Source organism: Symphalangus syndactylus, chromosome 7, assembly GCF_028878055.3.
Source record: "Symphalangus syndactylus isolate Jambi chromosome 7, NHGRI_mSymSyn1-v2.1_pri, whole genome shotgun sequence".
Classification (NCBI taxonomy): Eukaryota; Metazoa; Chordata; class Mammalia; order Primates; family Hylobatidae; genus Symphalangus; species Symphalangus syndactylus.
In genome coordinates, this window is record NC_072429.2 from 31,874,836 (window position 1) to 31,889,107 (window position 14,272).

At 44.8% G+C, this 14,272-nt stretch overlaps 1 pseudogene; it reads right to left on the minus strand.

Moving 5' to 3' along the window:
• Positions 1-13,028: 13,028 nt before the first annotated feature.
• On the minus strand, positions 13,029-13,878 carry LOC129485693 (cytochrome c oxidase subunit 7A-related protein, mitochondrial-like; annotated as a pseudogene).
• Positions 13,879-14,272: the final 394 nt, after the last annotated feature.

Consider the following 14,272-nt stretch of genomic DNA (forward strand, 5'->3'; position numbering starts at 1 on the left):
GCTAACCTTCCCAGCACCTAGGCGTCCTGGTCATTCCAGCTGCTGGCCCTCCAGTTTATGCATAAGCTGTCCAAGACTCTGAAACCAAAGCAAGAAGTCTCCTTGATCCTGAGCTTCATACCTCCAGCTCCAAATCCCTTAGCCTTCTTTTTAAAAATGCTTTTTAGCTCCATTTCATTTCATCTCATTCTAAAATCTACTACATCATTTGGGGAAATGGGACTCTTTTGATCTGCAATTGCCTGACAATTCATAATTGATAACCTGCCTTGGGAAAAAAAAAAAAGTCACCATTAGCTGGTCCATTTGATATGCCCAAGCCTCAGTTATGGAATCCCCTCTAGTTGAATGGATCTTGATTCCAATGAGGCAAATCCATAAGTGAAGGGGGCAGGAGAGAACATGGGAAAGAGACAAAGAGAAACTGACAGACAGACAGAGACCAAGAGTCCAACCAATAGAAACAGATTCCCACTTGAGAGCATGTTTGTTTATCTCAGTGTCTTCTCATAGTAAATGCTCAATAAATATCTGTTGAGTGGATGGATAATTGTTAATCTAGAACCAGAAATACCATTTGACCCAGCAATCCCATTAATGGGTATGTACCCAAAGGATTATAAATCATTCTACTGTAAAGACACATGCACATGTATGTTTATTGCAGCAATATTCACGATAGCAAAGACTTGGAACCAACCCAAAGTGCCCATCAATGTAGACTAGATAAAGAAAATATGGCACACTGGACAGGCACGGTGGCTCACACCTGTGATCCCAGCACTTTGGGAGGCCGAGGCAGGCAGATCACCTGAGGTCGGGAGTTCGAGACCAGCCTGCCCAACATGGAGAAACCCCATCTCTACGAAAAACACAAAAAATTAGCCAGGCGTGGTGGCACATGCCTGTAATCCCAGCTACTCAGGAGGCTGAGGAAGGAGAATCGCTTGAACCCGGGAGGCAGAGGTTGCAGTGAGCCAAGATCATGCCATTACATTACAGCCTGGGCAACAAGAGCAAAACTCCATCTCAAAAAAAAAAAAAAAAAAAGAAAATGTGGCACAAATACACCATGGAATACTATGCAGCCATGAAAAAGGATGAGTTCATGTCCTTTGCAGGGACACGGATGAAGCTGGAAACCACCATTCTCAGAAAACTAACACAGGAACAGAAAACCAAACACTACATGTTCTCACAATGAGAACACATGGACACAGGGAGGGGAACATCATACACCAGGGCCTGTCAGGGGGTGGGGGCTAGGGGAGGAATAGCATTAGGGGAAATACCTAATGTAGATGACGGGTTGATAGGTACAGCAAACCACCATGGCACATGTATACCTATGTAACAAACCTGCACGTCCTGCACATGTATCCCAGAACTTAAAGTATAATTTAAAAAAAAAAAAAAAAAAAAAGAATTTTCATCAAGAAAGGATGGTGAAAAAAAAAAAAAGAATGCTCTGTTACTGTAATTTATATGTGCCTGGGTGCAATTTCACTATTCAAGATGTATGTGTATAATGTTCAATCACATCAGTTCTGGGGGCAGTGGCATGCTTAAAATATCTGAGCAGATGGCTCTTTTCTGGAATATTCTGTTGCAATGTAAAATCTCACACACACAGACACACACAGTGACCTGACCCCAAGATAGTTTCATAGGCATCCAAGCACCCAAACAGGGGGGTTACTCACACCAAATCATGTGTATAGAGTCTCAGTAGGCAAGAAAGTTAGAATTCAACCCCCACAAAACACAGCTTTCACATCACTGCAGCTACCTCTACTTAATTCTTATCAATTTGCTTTGAAAAGCCTGAGACAGGCATTTTTGAGCTCTGAGCTGGGGTGACTGCAGCTTTCCTCAGAAAATTTGATCAGCAAGCTACTTGCAGAATTCAAAGTCCAAATCCTTAATCGTAGGTAACTTGTTCTCAAATAATGATAGCACCTGGAAAACACACAGTGCTTCCTATTTTCAAAGTGCCTTTACCCACATGGTCACATTTGACCCCCTCCCAACACTGGCAGCCAGGCAGGGCACGGAAGGAGAAACCATGAGAGGCAAGGTGATATGCCCAAGGCTGCATACGTGGGAAGTGATGCCCCAGATGTACACCACGGATGAGTCAGAAATAAAACCCCAACCCTAGGGTCTTTCTGTGATGGGTGGGAAGCCTTGCATTTGACTGAGCTGCAAATTTTACATGTCATTACCCTACTAGCTTACTTGAATATTCACACTCATTCTCTCCTGCCTCAGGGCCTTTTGTCCTCCCTCTGCCTGGAATACTCATCCCTCCTACCTCTCACTCCCCAGAATAGCCACTTCTTTCTCATTCTTCACATCTCAGCTCAAATGCCTCCTCAGAGAGGTCTTTCCTAACCACCCTTTCTAGGAGGTAAGCCCCCACCATCACATATGTTGCTTTGTAGTCTGCATTGAACTTAGCACTTTCTGAAATTGTTTTGGATACTCATCAGTAATAATTTCTTGTTAATCACCTATTTCCCCACAAGAACAAGAATGAGGACAGTGATAGTGACAGGAGGCAACCAAATGCCCAGGCAAATAGGGGCAGATCACCAGTGAAACCCCACCTTCCAGCCAAAAAACAGCCTAAAGTCTGAAAGATCGGACTGCTGGTCCCAGATGAAACCCACAAGCCAGAGTGAGAACTTCTGTTCTTGTTTGTCCACCCTTTCCCTATTGAGTCTTTCTGAATAACGCCTCTTAACCAATCGAATGTTGCCTTTTCCAATACCTCCTACAGCCTGCCCCTGCTATTCTGAGCCCATAAAAACCCTGGACTCAGCCACACTGGGGGGGACTTTCCCGCATTCGGTTAGGGGAACATCCTGTCTCCACAGAAAGCTGTTTCATCACTCAATAAAACTCCCTGCCTTGCTCACTCTTTGATTGTCAGCATATCCTCATTCTTCTTGGATGCTGGACAAGAGCTTGGGACCCACTGAGAATGGGTACCCAAAAAGGCTATGACACTGGCCTTTTGCCCCTGCCAGCAGAGGGCAGCCATTCCATGTGATGGGGCCAGGGGCTGACTGAGCTGCTAACATGCCACCATCCATCAGGCTGTGTATGGCGGAACTAAAAGAGCTAATTAGCACCCTAACACTCCCTCTGGGGCTTCTCTGTCATGGGCACCCTTGCACCTGGTCTGGCCATGGGCCCCACACAGAGCTTGCTCCTGTGTCATGCTCGGAGTGGCTGGCCAGATCCCACACTGGCTCACTCATGTGCTCCCTCCCGGAAGGGGCTGAGTGAGGCCAAGTAGACAGGGCACCACTGCTGCAAGTCCAGCAAAGGGGCCGAGAGAAAAATCCTCTGTCAACAGGAACCTGGCCCAGCTTGTTCACTATTATATCTCAAGTGCCCAGAACAATGCCTGGTATATAGTAGTTGCCCCCAGATATTTTGAGGGTGACTAAACTATTTTATTAATATTCATTAATGACTTGTAAAGCAAACAGGACAGTGTTATTATTCCCACTTTACAGATGAGGAAATGGAGTCCCAGAGAGATTAGGTGACTTATTCAAGTGCACACAACTAGAAAGTGACAGAGTTGGGAAAAAACCCCAAGCCTTTGACATCAAGCCCAATGTTATCTCCGCTATATAGTTTTTTAATATAAAATTTGGGAAATGAGAAATTATTATTAATCAAGAATTATTTTATATACCATTCATTCACTCAACGAAAAATTTTGAGCATTTACTAAGTCCAAGAAAGTCCATTAAACACTATGGGAAATAAAAGGATATAGATAAGATATACTTCCTGCCTTCAAGGATCTTACCATCTTCTAAGGGAGTTAAAATAAGTACACAAATATCCATAAAATAAAATAGAAAGTTTTAAGTGCTGTTATGGATTGAATTGTGTCCTCCCATCAAAATTTATATGTCAAAGTCCCAGCATGCAGTTCCTCAGACCGTAACCTTATTTGGAGACAGGGTCTTTAAAGAGGTATTCAGGGATACACGAGATCATATGGGTGGGCCTTAATCCACGTGCCTGTATTTGGTATAGGATTTCAAATAGTAAATTAAAATGAGGCATCTAGGATGGGACCATAATGCAGTATGACTGGTATCTCTATAAGAGGAAGAAAGGCCAGTTGCAGTGGCTCATGCCTGTAATCCCAGAATTCTGGGAGGCCAAGGCAAGAGGATTACTTGAGCCCAGGTGTTCAAGACCAGCAACACCACAGGGAGACTCCCATCTCTTTTTTTTTTTTTTTTTTTTTTTTTTTGAGATGGAGTCTCACTCTGTCACCTAGGCTGGAGTACAGTGGCACGATCTCGGCTCACTGCAACCTCCGCCCTCTGGGTTCAAGTGATTCTCTTGCCTCAGCCTCCCGAGTAGCTGGGATTACAGGTGCCCGCCACCATGCCCAGCTAATTTTTGTATTTTTAGTAGAGGTGGGGTTTCACCATGTTGGTCAGGCTGGTCTCGAACTCCTGACCTCAAATGACCCACCCACCTTGGCCTCCCAAAGTGCTAGGATTACAGGCATGAGCCACTGTTCCCGGCCCCATCTCTTTAAAAAAGAAAAAAAAAAGCCAGTTATAGTGGCATGCACCTGTAGCCCCAGCTACTTGGGAAGCTGAGGTGGGAGGATTGCTTGAGCCCAGGAAATTGAGCCTGCAGTGAGTCATGATTGTGCCACTGCACTCCAGCCTGCACCACAGAGTGAGACTCTGTCTCAAAAAAAAAAATAGTCCATGAGAGGACCTGGTAAGCAGGTAGCTGTCTATAAATCAAGGAGAGATGCCTCAGGAAAACTAAGCCTGTCAATGCCTTGATCTTGCTCTTCTAGCCTCCAGAACTGTGAAAAAATTAATTTATATTGTTTAAGCAACCCAGTTTATGGTATTTTGTTATGAAAGCCCTGGCAAACTAATACAAGTACCTTAATGAAAATGGAGAAAAAGTCCAGAGGCCAGTAAAAACTTCCAGCTAAAAAAACATCTGGGAAGCTTCTTGGAGGAGACAGTATTTGATGCAGGCTTTAGAGGGCAAGTCAAATTTCTACATATGGAGATGGTGGGTGCCGGAAGCCAGCCTGAAAGTGCCTGTCAAGGTCAGTTTAAAGAGCGGGATTTTTCTTCTGTTGGTCTGGGGAACTTTCGAAGGATTTTGCACAGGAGAGTGGTAAGAGCACAACCAAAAATGAGGAACAATAACCTGGCATCTTGTATAAAATAGGATGGAAAGAGAAGAGGAGGAAAACTTGAAGGAAAGTTGGGCGATTCCATCAGGAACTCAGGCAAGAAGTGCTGAGGACCTGCAATAGAGAATTAAATGTTTGTTTGTTTCTTTGTTTTTGAGACGGAGTCTCGCTCTGTTGCCCAGGCTGGAGCGCAGTGTTGCAATCTCGGCTCACTGCAACCTCCACCTCCCGGGTTCACGCCATTCTCCCGCCTCAGCCTCCTGAGTAGCTGGGACTACAGGCGCCTGCCACCACGCCCGGCTAATTTTGTTTTTGTATTTTTAGTAGAGACAGGGTTTCACTGTTTAGCCAGGATGGTCTCGATCTCCTGATCTCCTGATCCGCCCACCTCGGCCTCCCAAAGTGCTGGGATTACAGGCACAAGCCACCGCGCCCGGCCGAAATAGGGCATTAAATGTTATGGTGGACACTTCCAGTTTTTGCCTATGCAAGGTTCCATTTCTCCTGTTTTTGAAACTGCTCCTCAATTTTCCTTTAGAGGACCAGCTTTCCCTCTCTCACAGCTCTGGTTATTTGAGTGAGCATGACACATGGGGTGGCCATGTGCCCGGGGCCTCGCCAATTGCCTTCCTGCATTCTCCTGGCAACAGCAGTGTGTCAGTCTGCTCAGGCTGCCTGCTGTAACAGAGAATCGCAGACTGGGTAGCTTAACACAGCAGAGATTTCTGTTCTCACAGTTCCATACACTGAAAGTGTCATCAGGGCCATGCTCCCTCACAAGCCTCAAGGGAGGATCCTTCCTTGCCTCTTCCAGCTTCTGGTAGCCCCAGGTGTTCTGTGGCTGTTGGCAGCATCATTCCAATCTCTGCCTCTGTCTTCACACAGCCATCTTCTCTCTGTGTCTCTATGTCTTCATGTGGCATTCTCCCGTCTGTGCCTCTCTTCTTTCTAATAAAGACACTACTCATATTGGATTAAGGTGCCATCCTGGCCAGGCATGGTGGCTCACATCTACAACCCCAGCCAGCACTCTGGGAGGCCAAGCAGGGCAGATCACTTGAACCCAGGAGTTGGAGACCAACCTGACCAACGTGGTGAAACTCCATCTCTATAAAAAATACAATAATTAGGCTGGGCACGGTGGCTCACACCTGTAATCCCAGCACTTTGGGAGGCCGAAACGGGCGGATCACGAGGTCAGGAGATCGAGACCATCCTGGCTAACACGGTGAAACCCCATCTCTACTAAAAATACAAAAAATTAGCCGGGCGTGGTGGCGGGCACCTGTAGTCCCCCCTACTCTGGAGGCTGAGGCAGGAGAATGGCGTGAACCCGGGAGGCAGAGCTTGCAGTGACCCGAGATTGCGCCACTGCACTCCAGCCTGGGTGACAGAGCCTCTGTCTCAAAACAAGCAAACAAACAAACAAAATCAGCCAAGCATGATGGCACGTGCCTCATGCTACTCAGGAGACTGAGGTGGGAGGATTGGCTGAGCTCAGAGAGGTCGAGGCTGCAGTGAGCCGTGATTGCACTATTGTGCTCCAGCTGGGATGACAGAATGAGACATCATCTAAAAAATAAAAAATAGCCACGTGCGGTGGCTCACACCTGTAATCCCAGCACTTTGGGAGACTGAGGCAGGCAGATCACCTGAGGTCAGGAGTTCAAGACCAGCCTGGCCAACATGGGGAAACTCCATCTCTACTAAAAATACAAAAAATTGCCAGGTGTGGTGGTGCGGGCCTGTAATCACAGCTACTTGGGAGGCTGAGGCAGGAGAATCGCTTGAACCCGGGAGGCAGAGGTTGCAGTGAGCCAAGATTGTGCCACTGCACTCCAGCCTAGGCAACAGAGCAAGACTCTGTCTCTAAAAAAATAAAAATAAAAACAAAAAATATGTGAGGGGATACCTAGAGAGCTGATTGCCTTAACTAGATCACCTGTTCTGCTTTGAAGCTGATATGGAATTCATGCCCCTGGGGACCACATGATTTCCCAAATAGAAACTGGGGGGCAGTCGTGGTGGCTCACATCTGTAATCCCAGCATTTTGGGAGGCCAAGACGGGCAGATCACTTGAGGCCAAGAGTTCGAGACCAGCCTGGCCAACATGGTGAAACTCTGTCTCTACTAAAAATACAAAAAATCAGCCAGGCGTGGTGGCACACACCTGTGATCCCAGTTACTTGGGTGGCTGAGGCACGAGAATCACTTGAACCTGGGAGGCGGAGGTTGCAGTGAGCCAAGGTTGCACCACTACACTCTAGCCTGGCTGACAGAGCGAGACTTTGACTTAAAACAAGAAAAAGAAACTGGAGATATGAATGTTGACACACACACAACTTACTATGTATAACTGAGCCTCATTCTTAAACTCTCTGAAACCTGCCCATGTTCCCCAGGTTAAGAATTTCTGGTCTAATTCAATCACTTTATTTTAGAAATAGAGCTCTGGAGACCGGAAAGTGTCATGAATGCCCAAAGGCACACAGTCCACTGATTGTCATTGTGCTGCTTTTTCCCCCAAAGCTCTTCCACTCACATGCAAAAGTAATCAGACTGCCCAAAGTAATTTATAGATTCAATGCTATGCCCATGAAGCTAACATTGACTTTCTTCACAGAATTAGAAAAAACTACTTTAAATATCATATGGAACCAAAAAAGAGCCATATAGCCAAAACAATCCTAAGCAAAAAGAACAAAGCTGAAGGCATCACGCTACCTGACTTCAAACTACACTACAAGTCTACAGTAACAAAAACAGCATGGTACTGGTACCAAAACAGATATATAGACCAATGGAACAGAACAGAGGCCTCAGAAATAACACCACACATCTACAACCATCTAATCTTTGGCAAATCTGACAAAAATAAGCAATGGGGAAAGGATTCCCTATTTAACAAATGGTGTTGGGAAAACTGGCTAGCCATATGCAGAAAACTGAAACTGGACCCCTTCCTTACACCTTATACAAAAATTAACTCAAGATGGATTAAAGACTTAAACATAAGACCTAAAACCATAAAATCTCTAGAAGAAAACCTAGGCAATACCATTCAGGACATAGGCACGGGCAAAGACTTCATGACTAAAACACCAAAAGCAATGGCAACAAAAGTCAAAATTGACAAAAGGGATCTAATTAAACTAAAGAGCTTCTGCACAGCAAAAGAAACTATCATCAGAGTGAACAGGCAACCTACAGAATGGGAGAAAAATTTTGCAATCTATCTATCTGACAAAGGGCTAATATCCGGAATCTACAAGGAACTTAAACAAATTTACAAGAAAAAAACAACCCCATCAAAAAGTGGGCAAAGGATATGAACAGACTTCTCAAAAGAAGACATTTATGCAGCCAACAAACATGAAAAAAAGCTCATCATCACTGGTCATTAGAGAAATGCAAATCAAAACCACAATGAGATCATCTCATGCCAATTAGAATGGCCATCATTAAAAAGTCAGGAAACAACAGACTGGAGAGGATGTGGAGAAACAGGAACGCTTTTACACTGTTGGTGGGAGTGTAAATTAGTTCAACCATTGTGGAAGACAGTGTGGCGATTCCTCAAGGATCTAGAACCAGAAATACCATTTGACCCTGCAATCCCATTACTGGGTATATACCCCAAGGTTTATAAATCATTCTACTATAAAGACACATGCACACATGTTTATCGCAGCACTGTTCACAATAGCAAAGATTTGGAACCAACCCAAATGCCCATCAATGATAGACTGGATAAAGAAAATGTGCCACATATACACCATGGAATACTAGGCAGCCATAAAAAAGGATGAGTTCATGTCCTTTGCAGGGACATAGATGAACCTGGAAACCATCGTTCTCAGCAAACTAACACAGGAACAGAAAACCAAACACCACATGTTCTCACTCATAAGTGGGAGTTAAACAATGAGAACACATGGACACAGGGAGGGGAACATCATACACTGCGGCCTGTCAGGGGGTTGGGGGGCTAGGGGAGGGATAGCATTAGGAGAAATACCTAATGTAGATGACGGGTTGATATGTGCAGCAAACCACCATGGCACATGTATACCTATGTAACAAACCTGCACATCCTGCACATGTATCCCAGAACTTAAAGTGTAATAATAAAAAAAGTAAATCAGAGATGAATAAATAATAAGTGGGACACTTAACAAATCCCTAAGCTCCCTAAGGACCCAGGACAGATGGGTTCTAATGAAGAGACAGGGAAGAACTATGTCCAGGAGCCGAAAGGGCCCGGTGTGGGAGAGGTGCTGCCTTGAGTCGCTGCTGGCTAGAGACCTCCCATCTGAGACAGCATGAAAGGAAATGATAAAAACAAGGAGGGAGGAGGAACGATTATATTATTCATGCCTGTATCTTGAAGATAATCATTGTAATTTCCTTTCTAAAAACACTGCTTACTCAGAGGAAGCGACCATATTCTAATAAGCCCTTGTTTATGAAACTCGCAGTAATTGGATTGGAATGTGAATTATTAAACTGTATGTGGGGTGGCACTTCTTGCCAGGTGTTTAATGATTATGTTCAAATGTGTAGGGCTGGCCTGTCGGCTGGGAAGATAATACTCCCAGGAAGAAAATCGTTTAACTCTGGGTCAGAGCTAGGGTGTCTTTCACAAACTTCTGAAATAGCTGGACTGAAGAGGCCCTTACAAATCACATAATTGAACGGCCTCATTTTAGAGATGAGGAAATGGAGATCCAGAGTAGAAAAGGGCTTGTTGAAGGCCATACAGTGACCACACTGATGACCAATTGCTCCTCTATCTGTTTTCTCATAGTATTTGTGCATCCATCATGGCAGAATCCGTGGCTTGGCTTTCTTAACTGCCATTTGTCTTCTTTCCACCTGGAGAGATTGGAAACCTAATCCATTTTTCTCAAAGTTAAGATTCCAGCTGCAAGATAAGTTCCATCAATTGCATGAGATTTTTCTGCAGCTGTAGCTGTTGAGAGACAAGGTGGTGGAGATGTAACTGTTAAGAGGCAGAGGTGGCTGAAGTTTTTAGCTACATGAGCCAGTGAATTTTCTTCATTGTTTAAGCAGCTTTGAGCAGGGCTTTCTGTAACTTGAAACTAAAAGCAACTTAAATGGTAGTTGTTTAAATGTGTTAAGTTCTTAGGAAGGGGACAGACGCAGTGGCTCACACCCCTAATCCCAGCCCTTTGGGAGCCCTTGGGAGGCTGAGGCAGGAGAATTGCTTGAACCTGGGAGGCGGAGGTTGCAGTCAGCTGAGATGGCACTGCTGCCCTCTAGTCTGGGTGACAGTGAGACTCCACCTCAGAAAAAAAAAAAGTTATCAGGAAGTAAGCCATAGTTCCTAGGAGATCCTTGAAGGGGATCTGTCACCTTCCCTCACCAAAAAAAAAAAAAAAAAAAAATTAATTATTTTTTGTTTTCTTTTGTTTTGTTTGTTTGTTTTGAGACAAAGTCTCGTCCTGTCACCAGGGTGGAGTGCAGTGGTGCAATCTCGGCTCACTGCAATCTCCGCCTCCTGGGTTCAAGCGATTCTCCTGCCTCAGCCTCCTGAGTAGCTGGGACTACAGCCACATGCCAACACACCCAGCTAATTTTTGTATTTTTAGTAGAGATGGGATTTCTCCATGTTGGCCAGGATGGTCTCAATCTCCTGATGTCTTGATCCGCCCGCCTCGGCCTCGCAAAGTGCTGGGATTACCAGTGTGAGCTACTGCGCCCAGTCTTAATTCTTAAACTAGGACAATCTCTAAGGTCCCTTGCAGCATTAGCATTCTGTAATCTTATGAACCCATAAAGTTCTAAATTGTTGATTTGACTGATAATGAGTAACCTTTGCCGTTATAAAAAAGTTTTATTTTTTTAATAAAGTTGGGTTTTTCCATTGCAAAAGAAATACATGCTTATTATAGAAAATTTGTAAGCTATAGGAAAAAACTAACCAAAAAGGCAACCACTGTGAATATTTTGGAGACTTCCTCCCAAATTGTTCATTTTTCTATGTATAGTCTTAGCGAGGTTTTAATATAGCCAAGTTCATACTACATGTGCAATTCTGTATCATACTTTTTTCATTTGACGTTATAACATAATGCCACATAACTCCCACATTATTATAAGCCCTTTGTAAACAGCTTTTTTAAATGGCTTCTTAACATTCCATTGAATGGATATTCTATAATTTACTTTATTCCCCTAATGTTGGGCAAAATTAGGCTGTTTCCAGGTTTTGTGTTTATTTGTCTGCTATTCTATTTCCTTTGTAACAAAGGACTTCTTACTGAATGTAAAAGGAAGGGTCACCAGCAGTAGAGTGGCGTTCCCCATGTCAGACCACATGGGGGCAGAAGTAGGACAGCTGTCCCATTGTTTAGGAAGCCCCTGCCTTGTCATGGAGACCACTCGGATGGGCCTATAGCTAAACAATGTGAAGAGGCATCTCCCTCTCTCATGACTTTCCTTCTATTTGGAGGACGGTCCCCTAGGGCCATTCCTGGCTTCGCTCCTAGAGGCAGAGTGCCTGCCCTGTTTGGTGGGCTTAGGAATGTGCCCTATTGCAAGGGGCTAGCATGCCCTCTGTTCCTTCATACTGTAAATGTATCAAGGACAGACCCCAATATGGGCAGCTGTCCAGTGATCCAGCCTTGTCCATGGTGGGGTGAGAAGTCTCATTCGGGGGTTCAGCAATATAAAATCCCTTCAGTCTCCAAAATCAGTTATATCTCCCCAGGCTTCTGTCTTATTTTTCTTTTTTTGTTCATTCATGTATTTATTCCACAGTCAAAATAAGTCATAATCTAAAGCCATAATATTTTTAAAAGATAACGGAGAATTAGTGGCACAGCTGCATTAGCAAAGCAGACACCGGTCTAAAGTGCAACACTAAACAGGTGTTCTCTGTTCCCATCATGGAATAAATACACACCATTACACATACAATTTCACTAAAGATCAGAGATGAGGTCAATAGCCCTTTGAAATGAACTGCCCAATGAATAGAGGCAGACTACAGATAATTACTATTAAGATTTTACTGCAAGATAGAAAAATTCCCAAGGTGAGTACTAAGTTGAGCCCCTCATTTTATGCTCCTGGCCTTGGCTTCTGTCTTCTTTCCTCAGCTGTATCCAAATCCAAAAAGGCTTCTCTACCCCATGCTCAAAAATGCAACCTCAAGTAAGTCCCTAAGGTCCTCAGCACAGACTGACGTGAATAAGCCCGTGGGCAAACTGCATCCAGAACCACCAGGGAAATCAGGAACACAGGCATAAAGCACGGCATCACTTGTTTAAATGATAGTTTTAACCATCGAATGAGCTCTGAAGCCACATGCTTTTCCTAAACAAACCGAAATACTGTCTTCATATGTTTCTATTCTTCTTGCAATAATGTTAAGTAAGCCATCCAAGTAAAAAAAAAAAAATTAACAGAAACAATGAAAAGTGAAAAATCAGGCTGGGCAAGGTAGCTCATGCCTGTAATCCCAGCACTCTGGGAGGCCAAGGCAGGAGGATCATCTGAGGTAAGGAGTTTGAGACCAGCCTGCCCAACATGGCGAAATCCTGTCTTTACTAAAAAATACAAAAATTAGCTGGGTGTGGTAGCGGGCTCCTGTACTCCCAGCTACTTGGGAGACCGAGGCAGGAGAATCACTTGAACCCAGGAGGCGGAGGTTGCAGTGAGCCAAGATGGTGCCACTGCACTCCTGCCTGGGCAACAGAGTGAGACTCCATCTCAAAAAAAAAGAAAAAGGAAAAATGAAAATTCAAAGGGTTTACACCAAAAAGCAAACCAGTCCTCTGCAACCTAAATAACTCCTTAGTTTTGGGGCTGTGAAGCCATGTAGAGGGCAATCAGGTAGTAGATGGTCCCTCCCACAGTTCAGCGCCATGGCTGTCCCATAATGCATTTGGTCAGGCAGGCCTTGTTTCAGGTGGATGGTAACACTGTCAGATTTCTGGAAAAACTTCTGCAGTTCTGGAACTTTGTTTTTCCCAGCAGATTCACATGCAGTGGAATTGGAGGTCAGTTTAGTTGGTGTGGCAGACATGATATAGGTGGTGCTTCTGTGAAAACCACAAGCTTGGCTGGGCACAGTGGCTCACACCTGTAATCCCAGTACTTTGGGAGGCCGAGGCAGGTGGATCACCTGAGGTCAGGAGTTCGAGGCCAGCCTGGCCAACATAGTGAAACCCTGTCCCTACTAAAAATATAAAAAATTAGCCAGGCATGGTGGCTGGTGCCTGTAATCTCAGCTACTCGGGAGGCTGAGGCAGGAGAGTTGCTTGAACCCGGGAGGCGGAGGTTGCAGTGACCCAAGTTTGCGCCACTGCACTCCAGCCTGGGCAACAGAGCAAAACTCCATGAAGAAAGACAGAAGGAGGGAAGGAAGGAAAGAAGGGAGAGAGGGAGGGAGGGAGGGAGGGAGGGGAGGAGAGGGGAAAGGGGAGGGGAGGAGAGGGGAAAGGAGAGGGGAGGGGAGGGAAGAAGGGAGGGGAAGGGGCAGGGAGGGGAGGGGAGGGAAGGGGGGAGGGAAGGGGGGAGGGAAGAGGAGAGGAGGGGAAAGGAGGGGAAGGGAAACCACAGGCTTTAATCCCTGCGGGCTTTAGGCCTCCGAAGCCCATTCTTCCACCAACTTCTGCTTGAAGCCACTACATTTGTAGTGCATGATGCCCAGGGCCTGGAAGCATCTGCTGCCTGAGCAACTGCGCTTTGTCTTATTTTTCAATTGGTTTAAGACTCACTCAGACAAGGAAAAAGAACGCTATTTATTAGATATTTTCAAAACAAAAAAACTAAGACAATAATAATATCTTCAATTGTTGCCAAGTCTCTACTCCTCCCACCCCGCAATAGGCTGTTGGGGTTTGGGATTGTTTTTAAAGGATTTAGCTGAAGACAAAACTTCTTGCTACCTCTGGATCTTGGCAATCAATACTATGCTCAGGCAGATACAACAGATAACAGAATTATTAATAGCCACTACCATTTACTGAATGGTAGTAATACTCCCTGCATTGTGTTAAATGCTTTACATGCTTAGTTCATGCTAACAAAAGCAT